Source organism: Octodon degus, unplaced genomic scaffold, assembly GCF_000260255.1.
Source record: "Octodon degus isolate 3935 unplaced genomic scaffold, OctDeg1.0 scaffold00127, whole genome shotgun sequence".
Classification (NCBI taxonomy): Eukaryota; Metazoa; Chordata; class Mammalia; order Rodentia; family Octodontidae; genus Octodon; species Octodon degus.
In genome coordinates this window covers 1,660,237-1,679,400 of record NW_004524703.1, presented here as the reverse complement: position 1 = coordinate 1,679,400, position 19,164 = coordinate 1,660,237, and the positions used below count along the sequence as shown (strand labels likewise).

At 41.4% G+C, this 19,164-nt stretch overlaps 2 pseudogenes; both read right to left on the bottom strand.

Annotated features, from left to right (window-relative positions):
• Positions 1–8,238: 8,238 nt before the first annotated feature.
• On the bottom strand, positions 8,239–13,329 carry LOC105743476 (annotated as a pseudogene).
• Positions 8,774–12,877, bottom strand: LOC101587491 (annotated as a pseudogene).
• Positions 13,330–19,164: the final 5,835 nt, after the last annotated feature.

Here is a 19,164-nt window from a genome sequence, read left to right as displayed (position 1 = left end):
TTCCTAATGTGTGAGTTCACAGCTATGAATTTCCCTCTGAGAACTGCTTTCATCGTATCCCATAAATTCTGATAAGTTGTGGATGAATTTTCATTGAATTGTAGATATTGTTGAATTTCTTGTTTAATTTCATCTGTAACCCATTGATTGCTGAGTAGAGTGTTGTTTAATTTCCATGTATTTAGGGGTTTTTTTCTGGTTTCTTTTGTCATTTGTTTCCAGTTTCACTGCACTGTGGTCAGATAATATACATGGGATAATTTCTATTTTCTTGCACATACTTAAGCATGACCTATGTACTAGTATGTGGTCTATTTTAGAAAATGACCCATGTGCAGCTGAAAAAGATGTGTATTACACTGTGGTTGGGTAGAATACTCTGTATATGTCTACCAAGTCTATTTGTTCCAAGCTCTGATTCAGTTCTGCTACTTCTTTGCTAATTTTTTGTCTGGTCGATCTATCTGTTTGGGATAAGAGGGTGTTAAGGTCTCCTGTTAAGATTGTGGTATTGGATATTAGATTTTCCATGTCTATTAAGGTTTGTCTTATATAGTTGGTGCTCCCGTGTTTAGTGCATACATAGTTGAGTGCTATTTCTTCCTCTTGAATTTTTCCCCTAACCAGTATATAGTGGCCTTCTTTACTTCATTTGATCATTCTTGGTTTGAAGTTGAGACTGTCTGAAAACAAGATTGCTACCCCTGCTTTTTTCTGAGATGCTGGGGCATGTAGTATTGTTTTCCATCCTTTTACTTTCAGCCTACGAGTTTCTTTATGAGTTAAGCATAACTTAACTTGTATTTCTTGTATACAACATATTGTTGGGTTTTGTTTCCTAATCCACTGTGCCAATCTATTTCTCTTAATTGGTGAATTGAGTCCATTTACATTGATGGTTATAACTGAGATGTATTGACTTAAGATTGACATGTTATTTAAATGCTGTTTTTAAACTCTTTTTTCTCCTGTGTTTAATTGTTTGTCCTATTTAGTGGGTTCCTTATGTTCTCATTGGTGAGGTTCTGATCATTTCGGTCCCTCTCTAGAACATCTTTCAGTAGTCTGTGTAGGGTTGGCTTTTGCCATCATGAAATTCTTTAGTTGTTCTTTGTCATGAAAGTATTTCACTTCTCCATCAAACTTAAAAGAGAGTTTTGCAGGGTATAGTAGTCTGGGCTGGAATTTGTTTTCATAGAGAACTTGAAGTACTCTGCTCCATGCTCTTCTTGCCTTCATGGTTTGTGAAGAGAAGTTGGCTGTAATTCTGATGGGTTTTCCTTTGAATGTGATCTGCTTCTTTTCTCTAGTGGCTTTCAGTATGATATTCTTGTGTTGGATTTCTGGGATCTTGACTATTATATGTCTTGGTGTGTTTTTAATTGGGTTGAAGCTATTTGGAGTTCTGTATGCTTCAGTTACCTGAATATCAGATTGTTTCCTCATATTTGGGAAGTTTCCTGCTATTACTTCTTTTTATATCATTTGTATTGACTCCTTCTTTCTCATTGATGCCTATTAGTCTCACATTGTTCATCTTTGCATCATCTTGCAGGTGATGAATTATTTTTTCCTACATCCTAGTTGTTTTTAAAAAATCTTTCCTTACCTTTTCACTAGCTGCACCAGACTCTTCAAGATCTGAAACTCTATCTTCACTTTCACTCAAACAGTTTTGCAAGCTTGTGATTGAGATTTTAAATTCCTCTACATCTCTTTGACTCTGCTTCACGCAATCTATTTCTTTCCTGTATTGCTCATTCAAGGAATCCATTTTTTTTTAAATCTCCTGTATTTTTTTTAATCACTGTCTTCTTTAGAAACAGTTATTAATTCTTTCACTGCAGAGTTTTTTACAGACTGGGTTTCCTCCCTGTGTTTCTGTATTTGATTCTTTAGTTCAGGTGCTATGAATTCAGAGATTTCTTTCTTCATTTCAGACACTAATTCTGCTTTGAGTTCCTTTAAACCTTTCTGCAGTTGCTTATTTACTTCTGAAGCTATTAATTCATATATTTCAGCTAAGCTAGTGTCCACTGCATTTATTCTGGGTGGGCACTGTGTTTCCTCCATATGTTTCTGCATTTGATTTTTAAGTTCAGATGCTATGAATTCAGAGTTTTCCTTTTTTTTTTTTTTTTGTTCCAGAGATGAATTCTGCTCTGAGTTCCTCTATATCTTTCTGCTATCGTTTATTTACTTCTGACGCTATTAATTCATTTATTTCAGCTGAGCTAGTGTCCTCTGCACTTATTATGGGTGGGCTCAAGGCCTGAGATTGCATTTTGCTCCTTGTCTTTATCATTTCGTGTAACACTGACCTCTGACTTTTGGTGTAGAGCTTTTATGCGTTATATCCTTATCACTTAATGAATTTTGGGTACTGATATACCAAGTTCTAGTTCACGCAGTTGTGCCTGGCTTGGGTCTGGCTACTGTGCTCAGCTCCTTATTGTTGTTTCCCTTGGAGGTGAGCCTGCTGTACCCCTCTAGTAAGATGTTCTATTCTTGGATTAGCTGTGTGGTTTTGACCCTAGTCTCACTGCAGGAACTTTAGCTGCAGAATTTTACCCCAAGCCTGTATGCCAGGTCTGGGCTGAGTCCGGAGGGGTATGAGGAGCGGGGGCAAGAGAGCGCAGAAGCTCTCCCGCACACTCACTGGGGCTGTGCTTTGCTGGGTCTGCAGGACTCCCAAGAGCGCGGCAAAAGTTCTCACTCACAGGATGGGCTGTGCTGGCTCTGGCCAGGCAGGGGAGGTCTGGAGAAAGGCCTTTCTCATGAGGCAGGCCTGGGCTTGGAGTGGCGGGCCATCAGGGTTTCCTAACCACTAGTTTTTGAAGCAAAGTTATCTTTTCTTTTATTACTTTTTTCTTCTCATCAGGAAAATGTCTTTAAGTAGTATAAGCAGAGAATAAATTGTCATGGTCACTTTTTAAATTTTTTTTTATTTTTTGGTAACAGGGATCAAACTCAGGACCTTGCACTTGTGAGGCCGGCGCTTATGCTACTGAGCTATTATGGTCACTTTTAATATTAGTGGGTAGTTATACCAAAAGCTCTGTCTTCTGAAATCCCATCTTATATTTTGTAAATTCTGTGCTGAATGTTTTTGCTCTTGCTACATTGATCATTTCTCCTTGATCCTTGCATTTTTCCTGAATTAATTTCTTTTGAAGGATGCCTGCCAACTCAGGTTCCTTTATTAGTTAGTTAGTTAGTTAGTTAGTTGTTACTTAGTTTTGTGCTGGGAATTGAACTCAGGACCTTGTACTTGCCAGGCAGGCAAACTCTCCCCTCTCTTTTCTCTCATCACATTTTATTGGCTGTGGATGCAGAATGAAGGCTGTTTCAGTTGCGCAGGAGAATCACCCAATTCGTCAGCTTCACTTGTCTCACAAAGTTCTGTTTTCCTGAGGTTTCTGAGTTGATTAGATTTGTCTGTCAGTCAGTAAATTCCTAATTCCAGTCTGCTACTTCAATATTGTTAATAAATAGACAACTGGTAGTACATTGGAATGAGGAGCTAAAAGATCAGAAAGGAGGGCCACTGAGATAGCTTAGCAGACTGAACACCTGTGTAAGCAAGCGCAGGGACCAGGGTTTGATCCCCAGTACTACATACCGCGCGGGGCCCGCCCCCTGGGCTGTGTGCACTGTGCTGGCCACCAAGTCCAGGCACGGTGTGCATGCTTGTAATCCCAGTGCTGGGAAGGCTGAAAACAGCAGGATCACTACAAATCTGAGCTGCATAATAAGACCCTGTACCAAATATATTAAAAACATTAATACTAGTTGAAAATGTGAGATTCCTATCAACAATCTGAAAAAGGCACACTGTGTGGTACACGCCTTTAATCCCAGTCCTTGGGAGGCTCAGGCAGGAGGATCACCATGAGTTTAATCTGCTTCAGTATCTCAGCTATTGTGAATACACTGTAACAAACATGGGAATGTGGACAAGTGCTGATTTTATCTCCTTTGGGTGTATACCAAGAAGAGGGATGGCTGGGTTACATAATAGTTTTTCTTTTAAAATTATTGAAATACTAGGGATTGAACCCAAGCCTTCACACCAGTTCTTTGTATTTTTTTATTTTGAGACAGGGTCTTGCTAAATTGCTAAATTTCCTCAGTGGGCTCAAATTTTTCTACCTAACATTTTTGTAGAATCCTTTGTAACTAATTTTTCCATTGGTATAGATTTGTCCCTTTTCAAATTCTTAGCTCATGTGTTTGCATAATGTTCTTCTTTACCTGGTTTCCACACGACAAGCAGATGTCACGTCACCTTTTGGCCTACTTCTCTAAGCCAATGATTTCCTTCAGCAGAGATATTTGTGTTTTTGTTTACCTCTTTCTTCAAATATTTTTTATTAATATTCCCTCACTTAAAAAATTATTTTATCTTCCAGTATTTAACTAAACCCCAAGATCTTGCCTTTCGAATATTCTAGAATGTGAACTTTCCTTCATCGCATGTAGGATATGGGTGTCTGAACAGAAACTCTTGTCCAGTGCACTTCCAGGTCATTGGCCCGACTTCTGGGCAACTTAAAGTTGGCTCGAAGGTGCGCAGCATGGGGTTTGACCAGAAGGAACATGGGGACCAATGTACTTCTTGAACAGAGCTCTAGTGAGGTGAGGCCTCTTCCTTTCCAGCAACTGTTTCAGGGGATTTATGTTTTCTTACCCCTAAGGAGCAGGTCAGCTGCACATGGGGGTGCACACCTGCCTCTTATCACTTCAGAGGCAGAGGCAGGAGGTGTTGCTGTGAGTTCAAGGTCACCAGGACTACGTGATGAGTCCATGGCCAGCCTGAAGACCCTGTCTCAAGAAACAAAGAAGGAAAAATAGAGACTAGTTGGAAACTTCCTGTCTGTACTCCTCCCTGAGCGTGTAGGATCTGTATGTACTACATACAGATAGTACATACATCTGTATGTACTATTGGTTATAGCCATCACCCACTTGTGCTGTGTGCAACATACCACAGAGACATACATTGCATGCATATACACATGAGCCCACACATCATGTATGCACACCCACATACCCACCAACACACACACCCCTGGACATAAGGTGCCATGGCCAGCTGTGATGGTTGGATAGTACCTGGGCTGTGTGGTGCACACAGCCACAGAACTGTGTGTGATGTGGCACTGAGGCACTTTAACAACTGGCCTGTGATTCATCCTCAGGAAATCTCTACCCCTGACCACAACCACGACCACAGGGCTGCAGTACAACTGTGGCTGCCCTCAGGCAATGACTGAGCCCCAGTTCCCTGTCCCGCCTTTCCTGCCATCCTAATTTCAAGGAAACCCCGGATGCTGCTCTTTTGATAAGGTTTCCCTACCAGCAGATGCACACGCTCTTTCTCCCATCTTTCAGAAGTCCTTGCTTGTCCAGGACACAACCTGTAGTCCAGTGATTGTGAGTTTGAGACCCTCTCTCAAAAAAAGGAAAAACATCTGTGGTTCCACTACCCTCTTCAGTTACTGCCCTATTTCTTTCCTCTGCAGAGATTAACTCCTACATGAATTATTGCCAGATCTCTCCTCCCATTCTGTCTTCTAAATTTTATTTTTTGATTTATTTTTTATTTTTATTTATTTATTTATTTATTTATTTATTTATTTTTGGTCTTTTTGAGGCAGCGTCTCGCTATGCAGTTTGGGCTGGCCTTGAACTTACTTTGTAGCTCAGGCTAGTCTTGAACTCACAATGATCCTCCGGCCTCAGCCTCCTGAGTGCTGGGATTACAGGTTTAAATTTTATGTTTAATTGACCATAATTTTGTGTATTTGTGAGGTCCAATGTGATATTTCAATACATGCACATATTATGAAATGATCAGGTAAAGGTTATTAGTATATTCATCACCTAAAATACTTTTTTATTCCAAAAGTTTACTTTTTCTTTTCCTTTTTCTTTCTTTTTTTCTTTTTCTTTTTCTTTTTTTTTTTTTTTTTTTTTTTTTTGCAGTACCAGGAATTGAACCCAGGACCCTGCACTTGCCAGGCAAGTGCTTATTCTAATGAGCTCTTTCCCTGGCTACTTATTTTTTTGTTTAAAGTATATCTCTAAACAAAATGGTGCTTAAATTAATAGGTGGGTTTTTTTGTTTGTTTGTTTGTAAAAGGAATTAAACTCAGAACTTTGCATTTGCCAGGCAGGCCCTTGTGCCACTGAACTATATCCCCAGCCCTCATCACCTCAAATATTTAACATTCCTTTGCACTGAGACATTTAAAATCCTCTCTCTTTTTGCTATTTTTTAGTTTAGGTTTTGTTTTGTTTTTTGAGACAGGATCTCACTATGCAGTTCAGGGTGGCCTTGAGTTTACTTTGTAGCCCAGGCTGGCCCCAAACTTGCCATGATTCTCCTACCGAATGCTGGGATAACAGATGTACACCACCATCTTCAACCTTTTCACTCTTCTTAAAATAGACAATATGTCTTTATTAACCCTAGTCATGGAACTGCACAATAGATTCCCCAGAATTATTCCTCGCATAGAATAGAAACTGTACCCAGTGACTACTAACCTCTACCACCCCATCTAACTGACTCCAGTTCTGGGAAGCCACCCTTCTGCCCTGAATTTAACTTTTTCGGAGCCTATATGTGAATGGGGGATTATAGTATTGTCTTTCTTTCTCTGCTTCATTTTGCATAACATCACACTTAGGTTATTTATTTATTTATTTATTTATACAAGGTCTTCCCATGTGACTGAGGATGGCATCGAATTTACTGTGTAGCTCAGGCCTTAAACTCCAAGTGATCCTTCTGCCTCAGTTTCCCGAGTGCGGGGATGGCACAAGTGGGCCACCATACCCAGCCTTGTTGTGGTTGATGTCAAGATGCCCTCCAGAAGCCTCAGATGACCACAGGTGGGGGTTTTAAGCTTTGAGTGGTGACAGCTGACTTGCTGTTAGGGTGGGGCCTGCTTGAAAGATGCTGGTTGCTGGGAACACAGCCTACAAGAGTTATCTGTGCCTCTTCCCAGATCTCTCAGTGTCTGATTTACATATTTTGGTGCTCTGATGTTGGGTGCATATTTATTTACAATCATTGGCCCAGGGATGTAGCTCAGTGGTGCAGATCCCGTCTAGAAAGTGCAAAGCCCTGAGCTTGACTTCTGGTATATAAAAAAAAATTTTTTGATCCTTATATCCTGTTAAGGAACCAATCCTTTGTTGCAATACAATAACCTAGTTTTGGTCTGTTTTTATACTTTTTTGACCAAAAATCTATTTTGTTTGAAATAAGTACTGTTTACCCATGCTCTCTTTCTCTGCCCTTTCATTTTTGTTTATTTATTTACTTATTTTTTGTGGTACCAGTTGTCAAACTCAGTTATCAAAAAAAACTCAGCATATTTAAAGTAATTACTGATAGGTATTATGTATATAATCAAAGTTAAATTGTTAGCCATTTAGAATAGCCAGTTATTGTTTATATAATTTATTTAACATTCAAATTTCATTAAGACATGCATTGTGGCAATTTTACTGGGATTTAACCCTACCTAGGATAGGATCACTTGCTCGGGTTCAGCAACAGCTTCACACGTAGCACTAATTTGATACTTCATGAATAAATACAATATCCAAACAAAATGTGTTCAAATGCTTTCTTAAGAAATCAGTTTTAAAGGCCTTTCTATTCAGGCTAAACACAAGCACAATAAAGCTAGATGAGCTAGTTCAACATAAGTGGCTGATTTTATCCAGCACGTACAGCTTTTAGTTGACAAGTATGTCATTAAATCACTGAGAACATCTAATACAACCATTCCTACAGAACTAAGAAATAAAATTTCTAAGAAAAAAAGATTTCACAGACCTCATCTTTTATACCCACCCCTGCTGTTAACTCTAAAGAGGATAAAGCCAATGTCTTCCTTCATAAGAGCTCACAACTATTGCCACTTTGCTATCAAAAATCAGTACTTCCGATCCATTATGAGCATTGAGAGTTTCAAAAATTCCCAAAGAAGGGGGCGGGTAGGACAGCTCAAGGGTCTAAAGAACATGCTTAGGCAAACACAGGGACTGAGGCTCCATCCCCGGCCCCACATGCCACGCCAGCCCTGCACCCAGGGTGGGCTGGGCCAGCCACAAAAAAAGTAAAATAAAGTTAAAAAGTCCCAAAGAAGCACAATGCACATTGCAATTGCCCATGTAGCAACAGCAAACGCTGCATCCAAAGCCATCTCATCTCAGGAACTAGGTGAGGCCAGCCACATTCGTGGGCATTTCTTCCACTGTAGCATTGTAGAAAATCTCAGTGTCACGAAGAATCTTCTTGTCCTTCTTCAGGAACAAAGTTCATAGCTGTACCGTTTCCTCCCCAGTCAGTCCCCTCTGCCAATTTTGTGAGTATAACTTCCATGATTGGTAGAGAGATTATAGTTTACAATTGAAGACACTGGTTGCGCATCAACCCCACAGCCAAGCAGTCAGTAGCGATCAGAACACAGCTCGAGCCTGACTGGAATTCCCTCATGGTAACATCTCTCTCCTGATCCACATCACCATACAGAGTAAAAACTGTGAAGTCTCTGGCACGCATTTGCTCCGTCCACCTTGCCCCTTGTAGTAAGAAAAACAACAGCCTGCATAATGGTGAGCGTATCATACAAATCACAAAGGGTATCCAGCTTCCATTCCTCTCTCTCTCTCTCTCTCTCTCTCTCTCTCTCTCTCTCTCTCTCTGAGGTGATTACAAACATTCCTTTATTGAGTCTCAAAAAATAAATCCTTAGGAACATCTTAACAGAACGTGGAGCTGAGCAGTCGTGTCTGGGCAGTTACTCTTGCCATCACTGCGGCTGAAGCCTTGCATGTGTTGACCAGTCCGGGGGTGCCTGACAAGGCTGCTCCTCCTCGGAGTCCAGGGTCCAGTGGTACAGCTCCCCAAAGACAGGTGCTTCTCTTGAAGGGTTCCAGGCAGTCCGTCTACGTGGCCGGCCGGAACTGCTGATGAGGTTGGCAACACCCAAAGAAGCCACCTCTGCTGCCTCCTCCCGCTGCTCCTTCAGGCCACGACATTTCTCTAAAGAAGAGTTACCCTTCATGTTGAAGGCTTCAACTTATTCTGCAGGACACTCAGGTGCTCCTTGTGTGAGCAACAGGACCCCAGCAGCTTTTTATAGTTCTGATGGGCACCACAGGCACCGATGTAGCACTTCAGCCTGGTCATGGCTGGGTGGTCCTCTCCATGGCAACCAGAGCTAGCCTTCCTGTCTTTGGGCTCTGGACTTGCATCCTAGAAGGAAGAGGAGGTTCTGCTCTGCTCCTCTTAGAGACTTTCTTGGCAGAAAAATCTCGGTGCCTCCTTGCTCCCTTAGGGCTGGCCCCTGCCTCACTGTCACTTACCTCCCTTTCTAAATCACTCTCTTAAACATTAAGTCCCTACAGAATATGGAGATAAAAATCTAAAAAATGAAAAATATTTAAAGAAAATGAATAAACGATTACATATTTTTACACAGAGATTTAGAAATCTAACCATATACAACATTGTAGCAGGACAGTCCTGTGACATTTATTTTTCTTTTTCTTGTCTTTTTTTTCATTTATTACCCATTAAAAAAAACCTTTTACTTGTGAGACAGTATAATAATAATTGGTATGTCATGACAAGAAGTACGTATTTAGAAGACCAGAATGACAGGCATTGCAAGCATGACCCTTCTATTACACATTGCTGTCTTCAGTGCAGTTGCTTGGTTCACAGGTATCAGCATGTATAGTTAGTCAGGGTGAGAATCCTACCAATTAGCTGCTAGTTTCAAAAACCTGCAGAAGATTCTCAGGATCACTGCCTTAACCATCTTGTGCATATAAATGTATGGCTTGTCCCTCTCCTGTTTCCCAGCTTTTCTCCTTGCCCTCTCCTCGTTGTCCAATCCTCAAGTTCTCACTTTCCTTTTATTTGTTTTATACCTTTCTATTTGTATTTCTTCTTTTGAGTTCTTATACTAGGGAGACTATATGATATTTACACATGTGGGTCTGGTTTATTTCACTTATAAGTATATCTTCAAGTGGCATCCACTTTAATATAAATGCTTAAAGTTTACCATTCTTTATAGCTGAGTAATATTCCATTGTACAAAAATACCACATCTTTTTCAACCATTCTTCATGTGATGGGCATCTTGGTTGTTTCCAAGATCTGGCTATCATAAATTGTGCTGCTATAAACATGGGTACACATATATCACTATGATATGATGCTTTCAGTTCCTCCAGGAAGATTCCCTGTAGGGAGAATAGCTGGCTTGAACGGAATTTCCAGTCCTAGTTTCTTAAGGAGTCTCCACACTGATTTCCATAATGGTTGCACCAGTCTCCATTCCCACCAGCAGTGGAGAAGGGTTCCCTTTTCCCCACAGCTTCTCCAACATTTGTTGTTGGTTGATTTGTTTATGATAGCCATTCTTTCTGGGGTGAGATGGTATCTCAGTGTTGTTTTAATTTGCATTTCATGGATGGCTAGTGATGTGGAGCATTTTTTCATACATTTATTCGCTTCTTTAATTTCATCCTCTGAGAAGTGTGTGTTCATCTCAGATGCCCATTTCTGGATTGGTCTTTAAATTTAGGGGCCCTATGTTTAACATATCAATATTTGATGGAAAATATCTGTTCCATGTTATGTCTAGGATGTTTGATATTCAGGCAGATAGTGAAGTTAAACCCAACTGCATAAGATGTAGGGTAATAATAAGCTTCTTTTCTGGAGGGTTAACAACCTAAATTTGCAGACCAAAATTTAGAGAAATAGAAGGGTTGCAAGGACAGCCAACATTTTGACCATAGCCTTTCAAGGTCTGTGAAGACTCAGGACATAGGAGAACCTATACTATAACATCATGTAACTCAGTTGTTTCCCAAATTTTCTGATCAAGGAGATTCTGGGGCCACAGAGCAACGAGATCAATGAGGTAGAGTGTGCCTGAGAGTCACCTGCAAAGAATACATTCTCTCAGGCTCTCACAGAGAGCAAACTGGTCAAGCAATGGCCGTGACTCATCCACATGGCTGATGCTGACAAAGGATCTGCAAACTGCAGTACAGGGTTACAGGATAAATCCTGAGGGTACTTGACTAAACTTATCAGATTCAAAAGTTACATTTCTTGTTATACAGGTCTTGCTTTATCTTGGTCTTAACCATCCAGCAGAAAAGTATAAAAATGAGGTATATAAAGTAAAGCCATATTAATATGCTGAACTGTGAAAGGCTCAAGCCAACAACTTCTGTGGATAACCCACTACTATTGTGGACTGCTGGACTGTGTTGGATTGTTTTGCTGAATTCACACACCTATAGTATTTAGATGTCAATGGAATACCCATCTCTGACAGGAATAAACAAAAAAAAAAAAGGAAAACAAAGGAAGGACCATTTTGTATCTGTATATGCAGAATAGTTAGGATAGATATACAGCTACTTTCGCTTAATTCAATGAGAAGAAAGATTTGTACTAGTAGTGTTTGGAGAGGATATTCTGTCTGTATCTTGTACTACGAACAACCACTAAGAAGATAACAGTGTACAATGTATTAATTATTGAAACTGTCCTATTAATCAGTTTTGAAACTGTCTCATTGATATTTGTTTCTCAATAAAATTTTAAAAAATTAAAAAATAAATCACTCTCTTCACCACTGACACTGCCCAGCTCGGCTGACTTTGCAGCACCTTGGGCAGCTGCTTGTACCTCGAAGCTGTCTTCATCCTCACTGCTTCTATTCTGCCCTTTCCTACTTTTCCACTGGTTCCTGACCTTGCTCTTCCCGTGCACTGGAGAGTCTTTGCCTCCTCTACTATTTTCACCACTGCCTGCTGCCTCTTTCCCTTCTTCTTCTCCACTGTCCCCATCTCTCAGCCTCCTCACCCTGCTTTCTTGCTTATAGCTCCTCCCCTCCAAAGCTGACTTTTCCCTTCCTTTGCTTCTAGCTCTGGGTTTCCTATCCTCCTCCTCTTTGTCTTCCTCCTCATTCTCTCTTGAAATGGCACTCCTCCCCACTCTCCTTTTCACTTTCCCCCTGGCTTTTAGCTTCTCTGTTTCCCCCAGGCTTCTTTGCTCTCCTCTGGACAGGGGCTTCCTCACTGTCCTCACTTTTGTCCCTGGCTGCTGCTTTCTGGCAGAGGCCTTGCCTGGTGCCTGCTAGTTCTTGGTCCTGCGTTTCTTCAAAGTCCTGCCCTTGTATTCCTTTTCCTCCTCATCTTCCCCACTGTCTTTTTCCTCTAAGATTTTACTCTAACAGAGCCCTCCCTCTCCCCCTCCTGTTCCTCCTTCTCACTGCTCTCCTCTAATCCCATTTTTTACAGGCTGCTTTGCTGGCTGGTCCCTTTGCTGCTCTTCGTCACTACACTCCACTGCTTTCTTTGAAGCCTGCCTCAGACGCTCCTCCATGGCTCGGCTGGTTTCTGCCTCTGCCATCCTGTTACTTGCTGGGCATCCAAAGCAGTCTGGACCAGAGACTGAAGACCTGGAGCCTGAATTGAGGAGGAACCTTTTTCTCTCTTGGTCACTGCAGGGACTGGGAGGCCTCTTCCCCTTCTTGGTGAGGTCCAGCTTCTCTTGCCTGGTACCAGCTTCATCCACCTGCATCTTGAGCAGCTCTTCCTCCACCAGGCGCTTCAGTGCCTGCTTCTCCTCGGGTTCCACATGGTTGCGACCCACATGAGCCAAGACCTTCTGCCGCATGATGGAGTGCATGAGTGTGCTGAGGTCAGGGCAGCCTCAGAAAAAACTGCGTGAACTCCCACCTCTCATTCTCCTGCGCCATTTTGCTCCACTTGGGATTGACAACTCCCACCTCTTTTCTTCTTGGCCTCTGTCAGCCATTATCCCATTCCTCTCTTTCAACATTAATATAAAAGTGTTTGGTACCCTCAAGGGCCCATTCTTCTTTCTTTACCTGGATCTGAATTAGATCTCTCATGGATTTTTGAGTTACTTTCAACATTTCAGTTGGCCTTGTGGCAGAAAGTAACACAACCTGAATATCTGTATTTAGTTTTTGGAAATTGTCATGGATTTGATCCTTAAACCCTTGACTCAATATTTCATCTGCTTCATCAAAAACAAACATTCTGATCCACTTTGGAGAAGGATATCTTCTGTTTAACATGTCATACACTGTGCCTGGTGTACCAATAACACATGGGGCTTCAGCCTGAAGTTCTTGCATTTCATTTCAAACATTTGTTCTACCCATGCAGGGGTGGTACACTGATCCCATATAATCTCCAAATTACCTTTTGGATTTTTGATACAAGCTCATTGTTCAATAGCTGAAGGGTCCTTTAAAACCATAAGCATAGATGCCCCAAAAAAGAGACTCCTTTAAATTCACACCATCAAAGCTGGAACTCGAAGAAGAGAGCCTCTAGTGTTGTTAGTCACTTGCAGAATTATCTCTAGGCTGCAGTTGGTGGTTCTTTGGCTATTATACTAAGCGCTAGCTCACTCAGAAGTCGAGAGTGAGCAGAGAGCTATTCCTAAACACCACTTTCTGCAAAAGGTGAGGCCGGTAGGTCCTAGGGGCGTGCAGCATCCTAGACCATTTCTGCTGCTGTCACAGGGTGCTCACAACTGGGTAACTTATAATGAATAGAAATCTACTTGGCTCACAATTCTGGAGCCTCAGACATCAAGTCACTGTTTCCTAGTGAGGGTCTTCTTTCTATATCATCTCAGGGTAGAGGGGAGAAGAGCCAGAGTAGGCAACAGAGGGGCGGGTCTCCCCTCTAACTTTATAAGGGCAACGCCTGAGTAGCATGGCCCCAAACCTCTAAGTATGAGCTCATCTTTTAAAAGTCTCACCTCTGTATGTGTGTGTGTGTGTGTGTGTGTGTGTGTGTGTGTGGTTTGGGGACTGAACCCAGGTCTTTCCTGCAATACAGCAGCACCTCCACCACCACCCAACCACAGCTTGTTTAACAAAGCAGCTCTGCTGCAGTGGGGCTGGGTGGCACAGGTCTGTTAATCCCAGCACTCAAGAGGCTGAAGCAGGACGACTGTGGTGCTTTGAGGCCAGCCAAGGGCTCTGTGGAGAACTGAAGGCTTTCCTAGACCACATAATAAGACCCTGTCTCAAACCAGTCCCATCCTAAAAAAGAAAAATGAAAACAACCAAGAAACTCTATTTCTATATCCTGGCTGAACTAAAAAAAAGGCTAGGCATAACCAAATCAAACACACTCCACAAGAGGGAAATAGAGGAGCAATTCAAGAGAATAGGAGGGAATGGTGATATAGCTCAATGGTACAGTTCCTACAGGGCAAGTGCAAGGTTGTGAGTTTGATTCCAGTACCCTCCCTCCCCCAAAAAAGATTTGTGTTACTGCTGGCAAAGATGGGCTGCTATCCCTTCTGTCCATTAAATTCTTTCTTTCTTTTTCTTTCTTTCTTTCTTTCTTTCTTTCTTTCTTTCTTTTCTTCTTCTTCTTTTTTTTTTTTTTTTTTTTTTTTTTTTTTTTTTTTTTTTTTTTGTATTTTAGGGAAGGTTCTGCAGGGTGTTCAAGGTTTCACTACTGGATCAGACTTGTAGTGATCTGCCTGTTTACAGCCTCCCAAGCACTGGGATTACAGGTGGGTGCCACCACACCCAATCTCAATGGCCATCTCTGCATGCCCCAGGGGCGGGACTGGCATGGCATATTAAATTCTTAATGAACAATGCGTTCTTTGTTTTAAAAAAGTAGGACTCATACTTGTAGCTGATGAAAGTTCTCCCCCTAAGCCAACTATGAAACAGAACAGTGTGTCACAAAGTCTATTCTTTTTTTTTTTTTTTTTTTTCAGAATCGGGGATTGAACTCAGGCCCTTGTATTTGCCAGGCAAGCACTTATTCTACTGAGCTATCTCCCCGGCTCCATATTCTAATTTATATGTTCTCTGATAAGCATGTAACGATTTTGTTGTTGCTGTTTTGAGACAGGCTCTTGCTGTGTTGTCCAGCCTGGCCCTGAACTTGTAGTGATCCTCCTGCCTCAGCCTCCCAAGTGCTGGGAATACAGGTGTGTGCCACCATGCCTAAATTAGAGATAATTTTTAAACTATAAATGTAAAGACTAAGAAGATGTTTTGTTCTCTTTCTCTACCTTCCTACCACCAAACAAATGCAAAAACAAGCCAAGAAGGGATACAACAAGAGTTGACTAAACTCAAGAAAGTATAGGAAGAAAAAAAGAATAAGCATCTGAAAACTAAAGGAAAACTGTAAGACACTCCACAATGAAGGAGTCCAAACAAAAATCTACACACACACACACACACACACACACACACACACACGGAGAAAAGTCAGAGAGCTGAACTTGGATAAAGCCACTGAAAAACAGATTACAGAAAATGCAGCAGGAACAGAAAATATCACACAACCAGGCATGATTATGCATCCCAGTACTTTGGGAAGCTGAAGCAGGAGGACTGCAAATTTAAGCCCAGGCTGGGCAATGTAATGAGAGTCTGTCTCAAAATAAAACATAAAAAAAGAACGGGGGATGTAGCTCAGTATATAGACCCTGGGTTCAATTCCAAGTACTACAACAAACAGCAACAACAAAAATCATAACATACTTACCACTGGAGTCTCTGAAGAAGAGAAATGAAACAAATGAAAAACAATTTGCATTTGAATTCCAAAAATTGTTTCGAAAGCCAAGAAAGCTTAAGTACAAATATTGAAATGACCTACCATATTCATGGGGAAAATGATCTATTGCCATTAAGAGACATATCTTAGAAAAAACACTAGATTATAAAACAAAAGAAATGTCTTTAGGTCATAAGCATAAAGATTAAATTACTTGCAACAGCAAGAAAATCAAGCTGACACTAGACTTCTTAAGGACAGTGCACAAAGCCTTTGTTTGTTTGTTTGTTTGTTTGTTTGTTTGAGGCAAGGTCTAGCAGTGTACTAAATCTTGTGCAGTGCAGGGTAGCCTTGAACTCACTACATGTTCCAGGTTGACCTCAAACTCATGTCAGTCATTCTGCATCAGCCTTCTGAGTGCTAGGATTACAAGTGTGTGTCACCACACCTAGCTCTCAAAGCTTTAAAAGAACTTCAAAAAAAAAAAAAAAGATGTTACTGCCAGAATAAATCCAACCCTCTTTAAGGAAAGATAAAATCTAGTCCTCAATAACAAAGCATTCTTTGCGTCTATTGTCCAATTAAAAATTAATGAACATGCAAGCCAAGCATGGTGACACACACCTACAATCAAAGCACTCAGGAGTCTGAAGCAGGAAGAGTACACATTCCAGGATAACTTTGACTACATATGAGTTCAAGACCAAGAACCACATAGTGAGACCCTGTCTCAGAACAAGCAAACGCCAACTGGACAAAAATTAAACATGAAAAAAAAGCCCATGACTCATAAGCAAAGAAATATTGATCCATTGCAATAGATCCAGCAGCAGTGTGTAGTTAGCAACAAACTCTTTAAGCCATCTTTTGTAATGAGTGTAGCTCAGTGGTAGAACATTTGCCTAGCCTGCTGGTTTGATGATACCCAGCGCTACAACAAATAAAATAAAAAATTAAATATCTTTATAAATATGCTCAAGGATGTAAAAGAAAATGTAGGCATAATAGAACTAACTCCATTTGAATTCTAAGATGCTGTCTTTGTGCATTTTCTGATGCTATTACAAAATTCCGGAGGCTGGGTTGTTTGTCAAGAAAGTGGTTCACTTATCTTTGGATTTGGAAGTCAACAGCCTGTGTAGCATGGGGCTACCTGCAGCAAGGGTTCTGGCTGCATCACATCATGGTGGTGGTATCATAGCAGGAAAGAGACCACGTGGTGACACAGAAAGGCTCTTGATTATATAAATTAAAAAGCTTCTGGGCTGGGGAGATAGTTCAGTAGAATAAGCGCCTGCCTGGCAAGCACAAAGTCCTGAGTTCAATCCCTGGTACTGAGAAAAAAAAAAAGCTTCACTTAAAAATTTTAGCTTTCTGTGTAAATAAGGATCAAAATATAAAATAGATATTGGGAAATGGAAAGAAAATGCTCCTAATATAAAATGGGGAACAAGGGAAGGGGGAAGGGCAATAAAAGGGGAAAGGGCAAGAAAAGAAGGGACTAGAAAAAAAATTGGAAATAAAGCTTTTGTGAATAAGGAGGGGAAAGAAGGGCTGAGGGAGGGAAGGAGAATGAGAAAAAAAGAAGAAACAAGACATATCATATATAGGTACAAAGACCCTGTACTGAAGCCACACCATGTTCTTGGGCTGTACCCCGCACACTGAGTGGCCAGCAGGACCCTAGACACATGGCAGGTGCTGCTTCCCAGTGACACCTACTTGTGCACAACTCTAAACTATAGTTAGAAAATGTCTCGGATTTTCAGCTGCTCTTCCCAGAACTCCAAGTTCGCTTTCCTGTTTATCTTGGTGGAGTGCCTGTGTTGTACTTGTGATTTTTCTGTTCTCTGCAACGCATTCAAACAAGATTGTCACAGATGAGGAAACAAGAGGTCATTCCTTACAGTCAGATGTTTGACTTCCGGTGCAGAAAAGATACTTGGATGTGAATTTTTGACATTTTTAAAGGAAAAATAGAGCTAGTCTTCTGAAGGTAAATTCTCTTCACTGCTTCTTCCCTCAAGAGTCAACAAACAAGAGTCATTTCTTAACATATCTCCTCTTAAGCATCTTGTCTGATTTTAGTGAGTCTCTGGTCAGCACTCAGTGGCAGCTGCTTCATAGTTTAAGGAAACACTCCCAGAAGAACAAAGGAAAGCAAGAGGGGCAGCCAAATAGCATTAAGAGATGAGAACACTTTTAACTTTTTCTTTTTTATGTGGGACTGGGGATTGAACCCAGGACCTTCACCCTGAGTGACATCCTCAGCTTTTTCCTTTTGACACAGGATCTCACTATGCAGTTCAGGTTGGCTTTGAACTCACTCTGCAGCCTAGCTGGCCTGGAACTTGCAGCAATCTGTCTCAGCCTTCTTAGTGCTGGGATTACACGAGTGTGGCACCATGCCCAGCTCTTCATATTTTGTTTTGAAATACGGTTTCAATTGTCCAGAGTTGGATTAAACTTGCAATCCTCAGGCTCAACCTTCTGAGTGCTGAGGTTACAGGCACACACCACTACATCTGGCCTCATCCTTCAGTTTCTATGACTGTGTTCTTGATTAGGTTGCAATATGCATTTAATGCTACCATAATTCCTGGCATTGAGGAATGCAAGCCTAGGCTTACCCTAGAGTAAACCTAGGCACCAAGTGCTACTGATCATGTCATCTTAATCAAGAGGGACACTCACTGCCTCACTTCGTGTCATTTCCTATAAAATGGGCTGGATAATATTTGCCAATTCATAGTATTATAGACAAGTAGGTTAGCTAGAAAAATTATAGGCAGTCAGCCAAGGCAGAGCCCTCAAAGGAGTCAGTACAGAAGATGAGAACACATCACAACTACAGCTGGATGTGCATTTGCTGAAGACCAGACCTAAGACAAAGATGAAGGGAATACCCCTATTTCCCTAGGGACAAAGGATAATGACTGATATTCTAAATAGGGATCAGTCACTTGGGTGAAGGGCCAAGACCCTGCCCTATCTCTTTCAGGAAAGGTACTTGTTCTTTCCATGCATACTTGCTACATGACTTGCTTTCCCATTGGATCAATACTACCTAAGCAACTATACTTGTAATTTCATTGGTTGATCATAGTTTTGTCCCACCTTACACCCACCTTGTAATTATGCACCCACGTTGTGATTTTTCTCTGTAAAACTTTGGGAACTGGGCTTGTGGGCAACTCACTTTCCAGGTCCCCTTCTGTCGCTCTTAGAAAGGAGCTATCTTTTCCTCAATAAGTATTTCCTGTTCTTAACACCTATTGTTCCCTAGAATTTATTCTTTGAGCCAGGCATGGTTGTGCATACCTCTAATCCCAGCACTCAGGAGGCTAAGACAGGAGGATCAAAGCAAGTCTGAGGCCTGGGGTACACAGTGAGTTCAAACCCAGCTCCTGAACTGCATAAAAAGACAGAGCCCGGGGCTGGAGAGATGGCTCAGTGGTCTAAAGCACCTACTTGGAACAAGCTTGGCAAGGCATCAGGGACCGCGGTTCAATCCCCCAGCACCACATGCCA